At 46.7% G+C, this 14983-nt stretch overlaps 1 protein-coding gene across 4 annotated transcripts in view; it reads right to left on the bottom strand.

Annotated features, from left to right (window-relative positions):
* RALGAPA2 (Ral GTPase activating protein catalytic subunit alpha 2) overlaps nt 1–14983 on the bottom strand; it is a 294639-nt gene that overhangs the window by 25137 nt on the left and 254519 nt on the right. The gene's annotated exons all lie outside the window — the stretch shown is intronic.

Below are 14983 nucleotides of genomic sequence, written 5' to 3'. Positions count from 1 at the left end.
TTTCATGGGGCAGAAAGCAAATCTTCCCCTTTGTGTGCGGCTTCTGTTTCCTGGGAAGGTGAATGATGCACTTCCAGTAACAGGATAACGTCAGAACAATTGGACAGCGATGGAGGCACCACACGTATGACTTTATGAACTAACACTTGGGGAAGGCGGCATAATGTCTCATTTGCTCCTTCCTCATCGTCAACACCAAAGTCAAAAGACGCGTTTTGGTCACTGTGAAAATCATGCTAATTTCCCAGGAACACAGGGGACGTGGATCACCATCAGTTTATGATCTGTAGCGACAGAAGCGATTCTAGCATTTCTCATTGTGTTGTCAAAATGGCCTCTTTAAAAATGTAACTTGGTGACAATTACGCCCTTCCAATTAGCTTTCGGTAGAGCGCGTGTTTTAAAACAGGAAAATATTTTTCTGTTTTCTCGGTGCAGGCTCTCCCTCCCCTTCTGGACTAGACTCAGAGGAGCGCTCTGCACCACGAAACCAGAGGCAGTCTGGGCTGTGCTGTCAGCACAGCGGCCATGAGTCACATGTGGCTCTCTAAATTTCAGCTTAAATGAACTCAAATAAAGAACAGAGATTCAGTTCCTCTGTCCCCCTGGCTGTGGCTCGGGGTCCCCGTGCTGGATGCACAGACAGACACACCTGCCGCTGTGGAGAGCATGACTGGGCAGTGCTATTCCAGAATTTGCCTTTAGGCTGTCTCTATGCAGCTTTTAAAAAGGAAATTGAGTTTCAAGGTTTCAAAAGTGGCCCCTCTGATGATTTATGATCTTTCCCAGAGGGGGTCACACAGCCCTAGGCCTGCAAGCGTGAGCTGCACCAGCTCCTCGGCTGCAGGCGGAGCTCCTGGCGACTCACCTTAACTAACGAACAGGCTGCCAAACTTCCTCGGCGAGAGGCGCCCGCTCAGGCCCAATTCCAGAGGGACCCACTAATGCCATTCACGTCTCATTATGAACATGCTTATTCTGCACAGTACTTGGCTGTCGCCGCGGCTCGGCCCTCCATGCATGGCCCCAGCAAGCCGCTGGTCTGGGGAACAGCAGGACGTTAGGCCTGAGTGGCCGTCTGGTGAACAGGCACTCTGACACTAAGCTGGCACGTGCTGGCCCAGCAGGGGCCGAGTGAGGCGTGACAAATTACTCAAAGAGCTAAGCTAAACTTATGTCTGACAACCACCTGAGCCTTCGGACAGCCATGGCCCGCTGTCAACACTCAATTCATGGAGCCTCTTTTCAGCCCCCAGTTTGCTCGTGGGCCTGGGTTAGAGCAGGTGCGTCCCTCTAAAGACCTGTCATGCTCTGCCTGGAATCGTCCTGCTGTTTCCTGAAAGGCCCCACTGCGTCCGACACATCCACATACAGTGCTCGGGACAATGGTGAACAAAACAGAAATGTGAATGCATCTTGCTAAATATGCTATCTGGGAGCGTGTCTGCTATGTAAATCAAGCTCACAGTCAAGCCTATACAGGGATGCTGTGTGCAATCCCATAGAAGCTGACCCCAGACAGCAGCCTGTCATCCTCATCCTGCATGACAGCCCCTGACTGTCCTAGCGAGTCCCAGTCAAGGCTGAGAGGAGGCCCAGCGCTAGAGTTCCTCAGGGTAGCAACCAGGTTGTGAGATTCTCTGACTTGAGGAACAGCTGTGGTATGAACCCTAACATAAGGCTCTATGGGAGACAGAGAGCACAAAGGGTGCTTCTAGACCTGGATAACTAGGGAATTCAGACTTCATAGAAGGTTCCTGATCTCAGTATTTTTGCCCCAACTGTCACAGGTTCCCCCTCTCCCCCCGGCTGGTCCTGTGCTGATGTAGGAGCCTTAACAGTGCTCAGGTGGGTGTTGTCGTCTAGACAGACATCCATTAGGGAATGGGTGAGACCAGGAGATCATCAAAGGCATTTTCACTCGTGGTCCAAGCCACGTCATGTAAACACCACGACAAAAAGAAAACAAACACCATCCCAAGGCTGGCAGCATTTAGAGACGGCCACGCAGCTCATGGGTGCCCCAAGTCATTTCTTTTAGAAGCTTTAAAAAACGAAGACATGCTAAGATGTGCACTGCATGCTGAAAGCGTGCTGGGCAGTGTGGGCAGTGCATGGCCAGTGACCTCTGACTGAAAGCAGGTGGCTAAAGAGGCCCCTGGTCTCAAATCCAATTCCTGTTTCAATACTAACCACTGCCCTTTATTCTCTTAAAAAGACCACTAACAATTGTGAAACCTGAATTCTGTCCTGAATTTACTATCTCACTAAAAACCACACAAAGTACTTTTTTTAGACAGCAATTTTCCCCTTAATTACTCATTTCAGAGACCATTCAACTTACTAACTAGAAACCTATCTTGATTTGTGGTTATTTTTGAGTTACTTTGGTGACCCATTCTGTCTATATTTCACGTAAGAATTTTTATCAATTATAGATCTTCCTCTACTTGACTGAAGAGGCCATCGGTCTTCACTGGTTACATTTTATCAAAACTTCCAAGAGGACTTTCTGAGACACTCAGACATACTCTGCTGGGTTGCAAGAGCCTGAGAATCCAAGTTCAAACCTCCCTCCCCCCCGCCCCCTCCGTTTATTCTGATTATAATTTTTTTAATTTTTAGAAATGGCAGCAGCAGATGACAGGAGGGAGCTTACTTTTTGGAGGAAGATGGGTCTAGGTCTGAATTCCAGCCCTCTCCCTCAACAGCTAGGGGACTCCGGTCCAGCTGCCCGCCCTGTACCCCCCCGCCCCCCCATACACACACACACCTCGGTTGTCTTATGTATAAAAATGGGGACACTGACATCTGCTTTTGGAGCTGCCAGAAGGATTAAGTGGAATCATATGAAGCATCGACCCAGCTTCCAGCACACAAAAGAAGCTTGATAAATATGAACAGCCTGTTCCTCCCACCCCCTTTCACGTGGCTTGGCCACAAGCAGGCCTCCTTCACACTGCAGCCCCCTGAGGTGGGGGTGTCCATGTGACTAATCAGGAAACGGAAGCTCTGAGTTCAAGTAAGTTTCCAGAATCATGGTTAGTGGTGTAAACTGGAGCTAGAACCCAGGTCTTCTCACATTCACTGCTTGCAGCCAATATCTAGAATTCTAGAATACATGGAATTTCCAATTTTAAGCAAGATTGGGAGCTAAACTCCAAAGGAAGATACACCAATTGACTTAAATATACCTGGGTATAAAAATCAACCTGCAACTTAAACTTGAGCACATGGCTTTAAACTGCTGACTTTATAAATTCATGCAAATAACAATTACTTCATTGAATTTCTTTTTACTTATTCAGGCTATGTACATGTTGACTGCACATATAGTAGTTTTAAATTTCTATCTTGGGATAACTTTTACCTTGGATTAATTCCACTGTTTTTTGTTTTTTAATGAAGGGGAAAGAAGAAATGCTTGAAAGAGTCTATATTGCAAGTTGCATTTTTGTTTTTTTTAACCCATGAAGTCCTTCTGGCCTGGCCTTCTCTAAATTTCCCAAGCATGAACACCATACTCAGGTGGACAAAGATGCTTGGAGGAGGCTGCCCCTTATTGCTGGACACAAACCAACCCAGGGCCCTGCCTGTGACTGCAGCGTCCACTCACAGCAGTGACTGCAGAGAGAGGGAGCACGTCCCTGGGTTGCAAGTTGATCCCTAGCCCTGGTGGGGCGTGTGTGGTAGGCAATCAATCGATATGTCTCTCTTACATAGATGTTTCTCTCTCGCTCACTCCCCTCCCTTCCATTCTCTCTAAAAATCAATGGAAAAAAATAGCCTCAGGTGAGAATTAACAACAACAATAATAAACCAAACTGATTAGAACAGAAAATAGCACTCATCAAACTGATCTTTCCTCACTCATTGGAAGGACAAAATGAGCTTCTTTAAGCCCAAGGTGGATATAAAAAGTATAAGTTTGCTAATTAGAGATAACAACAACAGGAAAGTCGTCCATTTGGTTGAGACACAGAGAAAGCAGATGGTGTTATTTTTAGGATCTTCATTCTAGAAATAGATTGAAATATTAGAGAATTATAGAAAAATTCAGAAAGTTATGAAAACTGACAGATGGGCTTTAAAGAGCTCAAGTCAAACATGGACACAAATGCCATTCATGGGGGTGGCAGTACTGCTTCAGCCAAAATGTTTCTCTACAAAAATACCGTTGCTAGAATTACTATGCACTGAGTGACAAAATGGCCTGAACTAGACTCAAAATACTACACATGTACATGGGCCTATGTGTATGATTTCTATACATTATCCTGCTCTGCTCATAAGACTTGATCTCAAGTGACTTTGCCATTATCAAAAAGCAAGTCCACCTTCACTCAAGTGTGCATCCATTCAATAAATGTGTACTGAGTGCCCATCTGTGCTTGGTGATGGGCATGCAACTGGGAAATGAGACAGATGCTGTCCCCGCCCTTGTCAAACCTGCATTCTAGCAGGGACAAATCCACAGAATAAGGCAGACTGTCCTTACATTAGTGCCATGTAGGAAAGAGGGGACAAGAAAGGCAGGGCAGTCTCTGAAGAAGTGGCAGGAAAGGGGCTAATCATGGGGGATGTGGTCAGGGAGTGGTAAGAGCATTTCCGGCACAGAGGGATGAACTGGAAGGAGCTTAGGGCTTTTCAGCGGGTAAAAGGTGACTGGAGCCAAAGGGTGGCAAGAGGGGGAGGAGGTCCAGTGGAAAGACTGGCTGTGGTAGGTCAAGGGAGGCCTCTTTGAGGCAAGGGAGCATATGATTTTACTTAAGTTTTTGGAACTCTCTTAGAAGATCTTCCATCACTAAGAAAAGTCTAGCATGCCCTTGAGTTTTAAAGAAGGAATGCTGACTTGCATCTATATATTCAACCAATGGGTTTGTACAAGTGTCTCAATAATTTATAGTTACTCTTTGCCTGTTTCCAGAAGTGAATGACATCTATTTTGGGCAAGTGGAAAAGGTAAGAAGGTTACTTGAAGATTTGAAATGATCAGAATCTCTGAGAATAGTCTTGACAGAGAAAGGGTCATGTTGGGTGCTGGGCCTGACTTGGAGGGAAGAGGAAATGGAGCTGAGGTGGGGCAGAAGCAGCCATCCTTAGACGAAAAACAACAAAGCATTATAGACCAGATAGTGGGAACATTCCTCACACAAAGATAAGTACTGGGCTCACATAAATCTGGTGAAAATGAGATTGCTTAAGACAGCTATAGCCTGGCTGGCTTGGCTCAATGGTTGAGCATTGACCTATGAACCAGGAGGTCACAATTCGATTCCTGGTCAGGGCACATGCCTGGGTTGTGGGCTTGATCCCCAGTGCGGGGCATGCAGGCGGTAGCTGGTCAAGGATTCTCTCTCATCATTGATGTTTCTCTTTCTCTCCCCCTCTTTCTTCCTCTCTGAAATCAATAAAAATATATTAAAAAAAAGATAGCTGTGGATTGAGGAATGCTACCCTCAAGCAAATGCTTAAAATATATACATACATTTTAAATCTAGTAAAAAGATGAGCCAACAGTAACAGAGACTTTGAGCTCAGAGAAGAAATGACTGAGAATATTTTATAAAAGTAGGAAATTAATGAGCTACTATCATCTGTTGGTCCCACTACCAGTAGCCTTTGGATTAGAGAATGCAGAGGATGATAACACCTTCTCATTTTGGGGGCAATTTTGTGAACAGTGATCAAAGGATAAAGTTTTAAAATGCCTACCGGTCTTACATATGACACCAAACGCACAAGCAACCAGAGAAAAAAGAAAAATTAGGCTTCATCAAAATGAAATACTCTTAGACTTCAAAGGGCTCTATCAAAAAAGTGAAGAGACAACCCACGGAATGAGGGAAAATATGTATTTGCAAATCTTATGAGACCCTTCATAAAGGTCTCATATACAGAATATATAAAGAACTCATAATAAAAGCACAACCCCATTAAAAAAATTGGCAAATGATTTGAAAAACATTTCTCCAAAGAAGATATACACATGACCAATACATGACAAGATGCTCAACATCATTAGTCAACAGGGAAATGGAAATAAAAAACCACAATGAGCTACTCACACCCAGAAGGATGGTTATAATCAAATGATAAGAATGAATAACAACAAAATTAAAAAAAAAAGGATGAACAAGTATTGGTGAGAATGTGAGGAAATTGAAATTCTCATACTTTGCTGGTGGGAATGTAAACTGGTGTAGCCACTATGGAAAATAGTTTGGCAGTTCCTCAAAAAGTTAGACATAGCCTGGCTGACATGGCTCAGTGGTTGAGTGTCGACCTATGAACCAGGAGGTCACAGTTTGACTCCTGGTCAGGGCACATGCCCGGGTTGCAGACTTGATCCCCAGTGTGGGGTGTGCAGGAGGCAGCTGATCTATAATTGCCTATCATCATTAAGGTTTCTAACTCTCTCTCCCTTCCTCTCTGAAATCTATCTATCATCTATCTATCTATCTATCTATCTATCTATCTATCTATCTATCTATCAATCAGACATATGACCCAGCAAAACCTGCTCCTAGAGAATTGAAAATATATGCCCACACAAAAACTTGGACGGACACATTCACAGCAGCATTACTCATCATGGTCAGAAAGTGGAAGCCCAAATGTCCATAAACCGATGTAGTCATAGATAAAATGTGATATATGCATAGGATGAAATAGAACTCAGTCATAAAAAGGAATGAAATACTGAACATGCTACAACATGGATGAAGTTTAAAAACATGTTAAGTGAAAAGAGCTAGTCACAAAAGGCCATCTACTGTGTGACTACATTTATATAAATGTCCAGAATAAACACCTCTATAGGTTTTATTTTATTTATTCTGACAGAAAGAAATTAGTGATTGCCAAGGGCGGGGGTCAAAGAGGAATGAGGAGTGACCACTATGGGTATGGGGTTTCCTTTTGGGGTGATGAAAACGTTCTGGAATTGAATGATGATGATGGTTACACAATCTGGTGATTATGCTAAAAATCACTGTATTACAGAAGTGAAAGGGTGAGTTTTATGCTATGTGACTTATACCTCAACAAATGCCTACTGGTGTACAGTACACACTATGTATCCTGGGGAAGGTCTTCTCACGAGAAGATCCTCACTGACCACACACCCGAACCAATGGCAAGGTGGCCTGGCAGAGGCAAAGCCCTCCAGGTCTTGGTGTGGGATCTTTTATTCCTGGAGACACCTGAGGAGGCGGACCATGTGGCAGGGACTGTCTCTGGAGTGGGAAGGAGCACCAGGACAGGGACAGTGCTGTCCCTCACAGCATTCACCCTTCACATGCCCAGTGGCAAGGAACCCGGTGAGCGGAACGAATCCAGAGGGTGGTGCAATTCTCTGGGGGTGGACAGCGGTCTAGGCCAGACAGCAAAGGGCCTGCCACGGAAAGAGAAGCAACATCAGTCTACAGCACCTTGGAATCACTGAGGGCTTAAAATAAAAGCCAGCAAGATCTAATCTGTACTTGAGAGGTAATGAGGGGTGAGGGGAAGGACATGTGAGAAAGGGCCTAGAAGGAAGAGGGACAAGAGGAAGAGAAACTAGGAACTAGAGGAAGAGAAGAGAGAGGGGAGAGAGGGGACACGGGCCTCAAGAAAGCACTGGTGGAGGGAAGGGAGGGGAGGAGGCAGGGTGCAGGGCTCTCTGGGGCAGACCCAGCTGCACGAGGGTGAGAGAGAGGGAGGCGGGAGGGTGACAAGATGAAGGGTGGAGTCTGATGGACCTACAGGATGTCAGCTGAGAAATACTGGGGAGGTGATGAGGGCGCTTCAGCAGAGGCCTGGGCTGGAGATAGAGAGCTGTGAGTCACGGGTCGGAGATGATCATGGAGGGGAAAAGGGGAGAACGCAATGCTGGGAAGTCCCTCCTGCCCGCATTGGAGGGGGATCCAGAGTGAGAGCCCCATCACAGAACCCTGGGAGAAGCTTCTAGAAGGAGAGGCCTCTGCTTCGATACCCTTCTGGGTACTCAGCTTCTTCCCTGATATGCTACCCAGCGGGATACGCCACTGGTGGGCTGGGTTGGGCATCTAATAATCCTAAATAAGTGGATAAAATTCCATAATAATTGAGACAGGAACAGAGGCTAGTTCCATCCTGAAGCCATGTATCACTTCTACGAAGATTTTGTTTGTCTTTCCATATAATGCAAACTTAAAATTCTAGGATTAAGACCCCAAATAAATGAATCATGCAGAGTGAATGTCACCGCCTGGCTATGGATATAGAGGATGACTCTACTAACCAAATAAAATGAATGTTTAGGAAAAGGAAATTAAACACATAAGATAGTAGATTAGGTTTCAAACCCTAATGATACACTCCTGGAGAGGAAAACAGCCCACTACTGCCAAGAAAGAAGAAAATACCCAAATAACCAAGTTTAAGAATAATTCTGAGGAAATAAGAGTAAATGGGAAAAAAATAGGTTTTCTTCAGGCTATTAGATTACAGGCTTTTGGAGGAGGTCTGCTCTCAAGCCCATGTCCTTCTGGCATAGGCAACGGAAGGAAGGTCCCCTCAGTATCCGAGATGCTGATGGGTTAGATCTATATTTTATTAGAAACGGTCAAATCAGTTCTTCCCAGGGATTGATTTGTGAAGGAGCACAGCCTTAATTACAGCATTTTCCATTTCCATCTTCTCCAGCTCTAGTGCATCCCACTTTCTGTAAATCACCAAGTGAGAAAGGGCCCTGTGACACTGTCACTCTGTCTCCCATCAGGAAAAATGTAAGTGACAAGAAAATCAGTCATTCGGCAAGCCAAGATTCTGAAGGCTGCTTTGCTGATGACAACGACCCAAGAAGTGGCGGATCAATATGAACAATAGAGAGCCTAAGAGTTCTGCCTTCTGTACACCAATACCTTGATTTCTGGGAGGAAGGGAGTCAATGTCACTTGAACTGTTTCTTTCACTGATTTTCATTCATCACAAAGATATGGTATGCTAGGAGCTAAAAATGTTGTCAGAGACATGTGGCAGATATTCTGGTTATCACTTTCTTTCAATAGTCCATCCATTGACTATCAACAACCCAGTAGGCCCAGATGAAATCAGACTGGGTTCAGGAATGGCAGAATTAAAATTTTGTAGTCCAAAGTATTTGCACTAAGCTCAGTATAGATTTTTCATTTCTGAAAAATAATTTTGGGGAAATATTCCTCTTTATGATGTTTGTAAAATTTGAGCTATGTTCTTTTTTAAATCCTCACCCAAGGATATGTTTTTTATTGATTTGAGAGCGAGAGAGAGAGAGAAAGAGAGGGAGAAACATTGATGTGAGAGAGATATATCATTAGATCAGTTGCCTCCTGTAATTGCTCAAACCAGGGATCAAACCCACAACCTAGGTATGTACCCTGACAGAAAATCAAACCCAAAACCTGAGCAAGGGACGATGCTTCACCTGGCCAGGGCTATATTTAAGTTTTTTTTCTGTACATTTAAAAATAATAAATATGAATATATCTAAAAATAGAAAATTACCTAGCCCATCTAATAAAAGAGTAATATGCAAATTAACCACTACTCCACTACACCTACAAGGCACACCCACCAGCCAATCAGGAGTGAGTATGCAAATTAGCCCAACCAAGATGGCTGCAGCCACAGAGAGAGCAGGAGGCTTGGGTTTCCCCGGTAATGGAGGAAGCCAAGCTTTCCATACACCCTGGCCATCCTAGGCCTCCACTCAAGGCTACAAAGTTTCAATTATGGAAGATAAATAAATCCCAACAAAAATGGCGGCAGCCACGGAGCTGGAGAGAGCAGGAGGCTTGAGTTTCCCCTGGCAATGGAGGAAGCCAAGCTTTCCGCACACGCTGGCTGGCCTAGGCCTCCACTCAAGGCTACAAAGTTTCAATTATACAAGATAAATAAATACCAACAAAAATGGCTGTGGCCAAGGAGCAAGCAGGAGGCTTGGCTCCACTCAAGGCTACAAAGTTTCAATTATAGAAGATAAAATAAATCCCAGATACCAGGGCCTCTGCTTGGGTCGCCAGGGGTTGTGGTCAGCAAACCACCACAGGCCCCTCGCCCAGGCCACCCCACGCCCCAAGGGAACCCCCACCCTGATCCAGGACACCCTTCAGGGCAAACCAGCTGGCCCCCACCCATGCACCAGGCCTCTATCCTATCTAATAAAAGAGTAATATGCAAATTGACCATCTCTCCAACACACAAGATGGCTGCCCCATGTGGTCAAAGATGGTTGCCCTCATGTGGATACAAGATGGCCAGCAGGGGAGGGCAGTTGTGGGCGATCAGGCCAGTAGGGGAGGGCAGTTGGGGGCAATCAAGCCTGCAGGGGAGGGCAGTTACAGGTGACCAGGCCGGCAGAGGAGGGAAGTTGGGGGTGACCGGGCCTGCAGGGAAGGGCAGTTGGGGGGGACCCAGGCCTGCAGGGGAGAGCAGTTGGAGGGGGACCAGGCCTGCAGAGTAGGGCAGTTAGGGGTGACCAGGCCTGCAGGGAGGGCAGTTAGGGGCAAACAGGCTGGCAGGAGAGCAGTTAGGCATCTATCAGGCTGTCAGGGGAGTGGTTAGGGGGTGATCAGGCTGGCAGGCAGAAGCGGTTAGGAGCAATCAGGAAGGCAGGCAGGTGAGCAGTTGGGAGCCAGCAGTCCTGGATTGTGAAAGGGATGTCCGACTGCCCGTTTAGGCCCGATCCCGATAGGATCGGGCCTAAACGGGCAGTCGGACATCCCTCGAGGGGTCCCAGATTGGAGAGGGTGCAGGCTGGCCTGAGGGACACACACCCCCATGCACGAATTTCGTGCACTGGACCTCTATTATATATATAAAAACCTATATGCAAATAGACCAAACTGCGGAACTGAACAACCAAACAACTGGTTGCTATGATGTGTGCTGACCACGAGGGGGCACACGTGGAACATGTTGGGCATTGGCCACGGCGGGATGGTGGAGCAGGTGAGCAGGGATGCCAGGCCAAGGCGGAGCACCGGTCGCTGTCATCAGGGCAAGCCTCTGGTGGTTACTGAATATTCTTTGCTCCCGTGCTCCATGGTCCCGCCCAGCGCTGGCACCCACTGCTGGCACCAATCGCCCCTGAGGGCTTCTCCACCTCCCCCTGCTCCTTGAGGGGTGATCGGGGCAGCAACCGCTGCTGGCACCAGCCTCAATCACTCAGTGTCATTAGTGGGTGTGAGCAGGGTGGTGCTGTTAGCGTGTGGGAATGGTGGTGGGATCGGGGCTGCTGGCAGACAGGGGACCAGGGGCTGCAACCCACCCCTGTGCCCACAGTAGCCTCGCAACCCACAGTTCCTTTCAAGGTGCACAAATTCGTGCACTGGGCCCCTAGTATTTTTATAAGGGCTTAACAGCATCTGTGTTTTCCAGGAAGATGCTCATCTTAATACCAAATTATCAGATGACGAGAAACTCCAAGAAAAGTTAGGGGTTTACCAAATGCCAGCGACCTAGAAACTGAGGAAAGCAGCTCATGTGAAGAGTGCCAAGCAGCCTCCTCTGGCCTGTTCAGACTCCAGCCTAGTGGGCAAAATAAGGCGACACGGCACACCTGAGTGCAAACTACCGCTGCTGCCCCACACCTGAAACTCAATACACCCACAGACTTACCAAAGAAAATGCTGCACAGTTATCGAAACCTAACTGGAAATTTGGGGGAATTCTAATGATACAAAGCTTCTCCATGATCAGCAGCAGAAAAACTGTTTGCCATTTAATATTAAAGCAACCGATTTCTGGCCATTAAAAACAGCGGGATACCAATGGCTCACGTAGGCAGAAGCTACACTGAGCCAGGACACAGGGTTGAGCTGTCACTCTGAGTAGCACAGGGCGGCGACAGCCTGGGGCAGCACTCGGAAGACCTGCTCGGTCTAGGCATGGCCAGGCCTGCCAACAGGCACGGCCCCTGTGCCAACCAAAATGGCAGGTGAGCACAGAGAAAAGAAGTTTCACTAACGCTGCGGTTGGAAAAGCCGTTTTGAGCAGCGAAAGGGCAAAATGCACCTTTTCCTCCTTTTACATCTGTCCCAGCCTTGGGTCATTGTGAGATAAAAAGAAAGAAGTGCTGATTATGAAGTATACAAAAGTAACTTAAAAAATGCAGGGGGAATTTTTATGCTTTGCTTTCAAGGTTGGTCACAAAACTTCCCGGGAGCTGCAGGAATGACTGATTGCATGAGGACCAGATGTGGGGTTCCACCTCGCCAATCTCAGCTCTAGGCCGTGCAAAAAGGAAAAGAAAATGTAGTTCTGTCTTGCTGAAGGTCTAGCTGCTTGAGGGGGCCAGATGTCCCTGCAATGCCCTCCAACAAAAGGGCAGAGAAACGTGTTTCCTTGAGTCCCTGGCTGAAGGGCCCCGGGGCCGAGGACCCCAAGAAGTGGGCACGGGTTCCTGTGCCACTCCAGCTTCCCACGAGGAAGGGAAACTCCCTTTAATGAAAGCAGGGGAGGTCTTAGGGAGCAGCCCAGTGTGCGGCTCAGGCACATTCTCAGACACACGGGGTGTATCGTGGTGTACAGGACGCCCTCTTACAAACACACCCCATGGGAAAAGTCCTTGTTCTGACAGCCCTTCAGGTGAGTTGTCTGTTTCTGGCAAAGAAATCAAACCACATCCTGATCACTAGCCCCATGGCAACAATCACAGGTTATATTTAGAAAGTGATCCAACTAAGATGACCAAATGCTTTCCGTGGGCCAAGCATTGTGCTAGGCCTTTTATAGGCCATCTCATTTAATCCTCACAACTGCCTCACATGCTTTGTGCTATTATTATCCTATGTAATAAAGATGTAATATGCAAATGGTCGTTATGCTGTGGAGCTTCACAACCAATCGATTAACGACTGGATCACAGATCAGCAGGAGGGTGGGGCATCGAGCTACAAGCGGGCGGGGAAGAGCTACAGGAGGGGGCAGGCAGCAAACTATGAGGGGGGGGGATGAGGGGGACGGAGGGAGCTACAGGAGGGTGGGGCAGCAAGCGGAGAGCTAGAGGGTGGCAGAGAGCTACTGGCGCACGGATTCGTGCGCAGGGCTACTAGTCTTGTATAAAGGAGGAAACTAAAGAGCAGAGAGCAGAGGTACTTGCTCCTGATCCCCGAGGTGGTAAATGCCAGGGCCTGGACCCAAACCCCAGCAGCCTGTCTTCCAAGCCCCCCTCTCAATAGCATTGCCACTTGACATCACAATTCTCCCTGCAAGAGGAAAGACCGGTGTAGCCACAACTAACAGAAAGCCCAGTTCCGTCCACTCACTGGTGTTTTTGTGGAAACATGAAGAAATAAATGGATGTCCTTCTCCCACCCCCCTCTAATTCAGACTATTATCCAATAATTTCAGGAGGAAAAAAAAACTGTTTGAAAGATTTCTCCTTCCAACTAAATTAACCTCAATGCTCACATCTCAAGTATTTCTAGCTACAATTTGTCAGCGGGAGAAGTTCCTGTGGGTTAGAGCAGGGATGGGCGTGACTCTCACTAAATCCCACTGGAGTGTAATTCTTCTGTTCGGGGCGGACTTCTGCAGCATGGACACACCTAGTCCCTTTATCCTGCGCTATCCAACACAGAGGTCTCTTTCCCTCTGTCACTCAGTCCTTATTGAACCCCTCCCTCCCCGCAGGCTCATCCATTCACTGGTGGCCTCTCCACCTCGACTCCCACTCCTCCCTGCCCCCCGCCACCCCCACCCCCGCCCCGGCCCCCAGCCTGGCACCCTGTATCACAGGGCCATGTTCATCCTTCATGTCTGGGCTCCTGGTGGGACCATTTACCAGCTGTGGTGTCCCCCATGCCTTTCAACCTGATACTAGACGGTGTTACCCCAATGATTCCACAGGCTGTCAGTTTCAGAAAAGCAATTTTCTCCATGAGCTATGGCTAAATCTGGCTCAGGGTGGACTGTGGGAAGGAAGAAAGGGGATTTCTGGGGGTCTTCTTTTGTATTTGGAGAATATCTGTCATCAGGTGCACAGCAGATATTCAGTCCCATTTCAGTGTGACATTGGACAACATCTATACTACATTTCAGTAGGTATCTTCGAGTATCTAGAAATTTCCCATTTTAAGAGTAATGCAGAAAGAAATAAAGAAACAAGGCTGTCCCAGTGGGAACAAAGATCAGAATTAGAAATTCGCTCATGATAATGCACAGTTTAAAAACAAAAATGTATAGATAAAAATGATGGGTTATTTTCTAGGATTATTCCACTTTATACTTCAAATGAAAACTACTTGCTTTTATACTTTACATGCAAAATTCCCTGTCAGATATCCTATTCATTCTGATTAAAATATATGTGTCCCATTACACCAGAAACAGCCCTGAATGCTGTTAGATAAAATTCCCAACTCATACAATTCTCTGGGACTTTCCATTTGAGCCTCATAGATACCATCTTTAGGACTAAAAATATAACTGCAGTATTACTTAAAATCATAATCAAATCATTCTCTTGCAAATTAGGACACTTACTCTTGGAAAAATAGCAAAATTGAATTAGGTGTGTCTTTTCTTGATGGATCAAAAGCAGCGCCATTAAATCAACAGTTTTATATGAACGGCATGAGATGTGGCCCAGATGAGGAAAGTGTGCTTTGGAGACGTTTTGTACTTTACGTGAGGAGAGCTGGAGATGTTCCTCGCAATTCGAATATGAAACACAGTTGGATCACAGGTCCCTGGAACGGGCCAGATAAGGTCTCCATGAGGCAGCCCAACCACACCAGGAAGCCCAGGTTCTTCTTCCCTCCATTCCTTATTTCTTCCCATTATTGTGCCTGCCACCCACCCACCCATCCACCCACCTGTCCACGAGTGGGCCTGCCCGTCCATCCAGCTACTTACTGAGTGCCTCCTATGCATCATTATTCTTTTTTCAGATGTAAGGTAAGTACTCCCTTGCTCCGCAACTCTTGGACTAAGTCTTGCTTTCTACAATGCCCAACCATTACCGAGTGTTTTAGTA

Source organism: Cnephaeus nilssonii, assembly GCF_951640355.1.
Source record: "Cnephaeus nilssonii genome assembly, chromosome: 11".
Lineage (NCBI taxonomy): Eukaryota > Metazoa > Chordata > Mammalia > Chiroptera > Vespertilionidae > Cnephaeus > Cnephaeus nilssonii.
Note: the sequence above shows the minus strand (reverse complement) of the source record. Positions and strands in the feature narration are given on the sequence as shown.